This window comes from Rutidosis leptorrhynchoides, chromosome 2, assembly GCF_046630445.1.
Source record: "Rutidosis leptorrhynchoides isolate AG116_Rl617_1_P2 chromosome 2, CSIRO_AGI_Rlap_v1, whole genome shotgun sequence".
NCBI lineage: Eukaryota > Viridiplantae > Streptophyta > Magnoliopsida > Asterales > Asteraceae > Rutidosis > Rutidosis leptorrhynchoides.
Genome location: NC_092334.1, coordinates 658,990,485 through 658,996,484, shown reverse-complemented (window position 1 = coordinate 658,996,484; position 6,000 = coordinate 658,990,485).

The window sequence follows — 6,000 nt, the reverse complement described above, 5'->3', positions numbered from 1 at the left end:
TAAACATACGCACTCGCCAAGTGTACTTTTAGGGGGTTATAAACGTTAAGTTAGTTACCAAGTGCCCACGGTTAAACATATACTTTTCATACTGTTTTGGAATGCTGAAATCTCGTGGCCTACCTTACATTACTGTTACAACTTAAACTATAGCTCACCAACATTATTGTTGACATTTTTAAGCATGTTTTCTCAGGTGCTTAGAGGTTTGTTGCTTCCGCTGTTTAGACTTGCTGTTAAGGACCTGCTATGCTAGAATTCCGCTGCATAATCTTAGAGATGTCTCAATCATGGAACTTTTCTTTTGCATTCGTAGTTTATGTTATTTTCAAATAATGACTTTGTAACGACCTTGGTGTCACGTTATCTTTTGTAAACGTTATCTTTTATGAATGCAAAACTGGTTTTCAAATAGCATGTAGTACTTGATCGTGTAAAGATCCTGTTGTTGACGAATAGTACACGATGGTTTTGTACGGGGTGTCACAATAAGGCATGCCTTTCAAAATAAATAAATAAATAAATTAATAAATAAATATAAAATAAGTAGAATGCATGTACCTCAGTACAATGTGGTCCATCATAAAACATGAACATAAACGTAAAAGCTTATGTAATACCATGAACCTTTATTGAATTACATCCAAGCCTTATGATAAAACTGGAGATTTATTTCTGTAGCAACCATACATTTGGCCTGGAAAAATGAATAAAGGTTGTCAAATAGTTATGTGTTGGTGAAATTGGTGAAATAATCTGTTACAATTCAATTAGACAAAAGGGATTGTAACTCAAACTTGGTAAAAACCCGAAGATACAAATAAATGTATAGGAAAACCATGTACTGAAAGAAGATTAGTGAGAACCATGCATAAGTCAAAAGTCGCTTTTACCTGATAACCCGATGAAGCAATGAACATTAAGATTTTTGAAGTGCCTTTTTCCAGGTAGTATCTGTGACAACCCGGAAATTTTCAACCAAATTTAAACTTTAATCTTTATATGTTTCCGACACGATAAGCAATATTTGTTAAGTTAAATTTCAAGAATTTTAAACTATGTTCATACATTCATTCAACCTCGACCAAGTTCCAACAATTCATGAACCATTAAACGAATATGATTGTATATGTATATGTGTATATATATTATAACTTGAAACGTAAATAAAATATTAGATTAAATACTTTATATGATTGTATCTGTTTCAAAATGTTTATCAATGGAATTAGAAGATAAGATCAAATGATTGAATTATCAGATATATTGAATTATGATTACAAGTCTCTGTTGAAAGGCCCACGTTGATTTGAGAAATCTTTTCATTTTAACAATATTCGGAAAATGGTAAAGTGATTTATAAATAAGAACAAATTGTCATTCATTGAGAACTAGACAAAGGATAGTGGAAGATTGAATCTCATAAAGACTCGATTGATCTATTTAGTTTCAAACGTACAAAAACGTTTTTAGTTTAAAAAGAACTTTATTATTAAAACGTATATAACTTTTATAAATATCTAGAACCACTTTTGACAACTCATTACTTAACTAGTATGATAAACATAACGATATTTATATTTTATTTTATTAAATATATATAACAATTTAAATTAATATTATATATATTTATACGCGTATTATACGTACATAGTTTTATACTTTTTGTGACGACCCGGAAATTTCCGACCAAATTTAAACTTTAATCTTTATATTATTCTGACACGATAAGCAAAGTTTGTTAAGTTAAATCTCAAGAATTTTAAACTGTGTTCATACATTCATTATAACCTCGACCAAATACGATTCACGAACCATTATATAAATAGATATGTGTATGTATATATATATTATAACTTGAGAATATTAATAAAGTATTAAACGTATAATACTTTACACGAACGTATTTGTTTCAATATGATTTTCGACGAAATTAAAAAAATATATATTAAATGATTGAATTATCAGAAACATTGAATTATGATTACAAGTCTCTGTTGAGAGGTCCACTATGATTTGAGAAAATATATTCCTCTTAACGATATTCAGAATAATTTGTAAAGCTATTTATAAATAAAAACAAAAAGTGTCATTTACGAAAGTTAGACAAAAGTTAGTGGAGAATTGGTTTCCATAATATTCTATTAATCTATTTTCAAACGTACAAAGACATTTTCAGTTTAAAAAGAACTTTATTATTAAAACGTATATAACTTTTATAAATATCTAGAATCACTTTTGACAACTCATTACTTAACCAGTATAATAAATATAACGATATTTATATTTTATTTTATTAAATATATATAACGATTTAAATTAATATTATATATATTTATACGCGTATTATACGTATATAGTTTTATACTTTTACTATACCTTAACTTCACATTTACTTTACTTTAACTTTAATAATTCATACTTTAATAATTCACTTTAATAATTCATACTTTAATAATTCACTTTAATAATTCATACTTTAATAATTCATACTTTAATAATTCACTTTAATAATTCATACTTTAATAATTCACTTTAATAATTCATACTTTAATAATTCACTTTAATAATTCATACTTTAATAATTCACTTTAATAATTCATACTTTAATAATTCACTTTAATAATTCATACTTTAATAATTCATACTTTAATAATTCACTTTAATAATTCAAAAATCTATTATAAATAGAATTTAATAGGTTTCATTATTTGATAGAAACTTGAAAATATTTTCTCTAAACTCTCTCAATCGATTTACATATATATATTTACTTCGTATTATTTCAAGATATTATCAGTATACATAAAATATTACGACGGAGTGCTGTCCGAGTGATTTCGAAATTGTTTTTTTCGAGCGGGATAGAGCTAAGGAAATTATGGGTTAAAGCTATGGAGGTTATGGGTATGGTTCGGGAGTATTGCTCGTGAGTCAAACTAGTGTTTATCATCTCTGTTGTGTCTACGTACTTTTCCTGCAATATTGAATCTCAATATTGATACGTTCGTGAATCCAAGGCCAACATTGCACTTGTTCAATGACGTCATATGTATTTTTACTATAAAATACAGTATTGTGAGTTTCATTTGCTCCCTTTTATATATATTTTTGGGACTGAGAATACATGCGCTGTTTTTATAAATGTTTTACGAAATAGGCACAAGTACTAAAACTAATTCTACGTGGGTTTAAACCAGAAATATACCCTTAGCTTGGTAACATTAAACTACTTGTCTATGTACGGTAGGCGCGAATCCTAAAGATAGATCTATTGGGCCTGACAAACCCCATCCTGACTATGGGATGCTTTAGTACTTCGAGGTTATTTTAAACACACCTGATCTGGTGTACTTCAGAGGGTAAAACATGAACGTTAAGGCTTGTTACCGAGTGCCTACAACTTATAGAATACTTTTATACACTTGTGAGTGTACATATATTTATAAACGGAAATCTTGTGGTCTATTAATATATTGAAATGATTGTTATGATAAACCTATGAACTCACCAACCTTTTGGTTGACACTTTAAAGCATGTTTATTCTCAGGTATTAAAGAAATCTTCCGCTGTGCATTAGCTAATTTTAAGGATATTACTTGGAGTCATTCATGGCATATTTTGAAAGACGTTGCATTCTAGTCATTGAGTTCATCAAGATTATTATTAAGCCAATTATAGTTAGATGTATTATGAAATGGTGTGCATGCCGTCAACTTTCGTTGTAAAGAAAGTTTGTCTTTTAAAAATGAATGCAATGTTTGTAAAATGTATCATATAGAGGTCAAATACCTCGCGATGTAATCAACTATTGTGAATCGTTTATAATGTATATGAACGGGTCCTTTCAGTTGGTATCAGAGCGGTGGTCTTAGCGAACCAGGTCTTGCATTAGTGTGTCTAACTGATAGTTGTTAAGATGCATTAGTGTGTCTGGACTTCGACCGTGTCTGCATGTCAAAAGTTTTGTTTATCATTTTTAGTCGGAAATCATCTACTTACCATCCTTAGGAAATTACTTGCTTATCATTCTTAGTCTAGACACGTCTTGCTGCATTGATTATGAATAGTGTATAGACAAAATTCATATCTTAGCGTATCTGCTAAATCATATCTTATCGTATCTATTACCGTAAACTTTGTCTGACATATTCTGTAAATTCCTCTATAATCTATGAGATCTTTTGATCTATATATATAGATATTCTATGTAGTTAGAATACCACCCGATAGCCGGAAAATTATTTCGTATCGAAAAATCCTTTATCAAATCGTACGAAATGGAATTCGTCATCAGTTCAAGTTTCTCGGATTCCGAAATGGAATCCCACTCAAGTTCCGAAAGCAGTGTGACCGGAATGGATCAACCAATTAGTCATCATCTATTCTGGATGAATTGGGGATGGGTTCGTAGCCTCCTTAATCATTGGAGACAAGAAGAAGGTGATCCTTTCCATCCAACACATTGCCTCTTGACGAAGAACCTGAAGCACTTACCGGCGAACCTATCCGAAACACCATTTTCTCTCTTATTTCTAGAGTATCTCGTCACGATTACATACTACACCAAATTCTAGATTTTATTTATCCGCTCGTCCGAACCGACAATCACCCCGGTGTAATAGAAGAAGTCAACGAGCTTCGCGCTCGGGTAGTAGCTTTGGAGAATATGGTGCAAAGGTTACAAACACCAGCAGCAGCACCAGCAGCATAAACAGTACCACCATCAGCAACACCAACAGTACCATCACCACCACCAACAACAACATCCACATCCCACACCGCAACATCACAATCTGTATCTCAAACATCAACGTCATACGCCCTGTAAATATCCAGGAATATCAACAACAACAAACGATGAAGTATTAATTCATAAACTTCATTGAAGAGATATCTCTGCGGCAGTTATGTAATCTCCAAAATCTTAGAGATTATTTAATTCTGACCGTAAATCGGATGAGTGAACGGAGATGGTAGAGTAGAAACTTTGATCGAAAATGGTGTACGATTTACAAGCTAGAATTGTTTTACCAACAGCATCAACATGACCGTAGCATCATCAACACAGTCAGTTCCGTCAATATCGTCAGAATCAACAGCACCTGTAACATCACAAACTCTGTCAGTTCAAGAATTATTGTGGACATCATTACGAATCAACAACAAATATATTGTATCAACGAGTTATGAAGTATTAACTCATTTCCAATCGAAAGATTTATATGTATATTTTATATGTATAAATTTTTAAACCATAATAAATCTTCCCTTACTAAGCTATTATGTGTGAATCTTAACTACTCAGTTAATTCATATTACAAATATGCAATGATGTATGTCCTTCGTCCGTAACTTAACCATCGTTAATTACAATCTCCGTCTCAATTCAATAAAAATCCAATTCATAATAAATCAAGTGTATTATTCGAATATATGTTTGATTTTACACTTTCATCATCGATGTACTCGAAACTTTTCAAATAACATCATTCGTACCTTGTGAAGTTCACAAGAATTTCACGAAAACTAACAAATAACAAAGTAATGATTCATAATTTCAATATTATTGAAGAAATACTTATGCAATTTATAAAGTTTTAGGGATTACTCAATTCTAGTTCCAACCATAAAACAAATGAGTTTAATTTAATATTAACTCATTAAATCTATATTACATCTAAAGAAAATATACACATATATTTTCATAAAGACTGTAATAAACTTCTTTTGTACAAAATATTAATTGTGAAAAAATTTTTAACGGGTAGGTAATACCCGAGAGATATATAAATTCACAATTAATATATTACATTTTTTGAAACTGATTCAGCAATCATCAACTATACTCCCTACTTTCACAACAATATCCATTCTTTCATATAAATCAAAACAATCATACTCATTCAAATTCAATTACATATTCTGATTTTGAAATCGCATAATTCAATTCGAAATATAACCAGTATCATCACTCTCAGATTCCTATATCTTTCAAA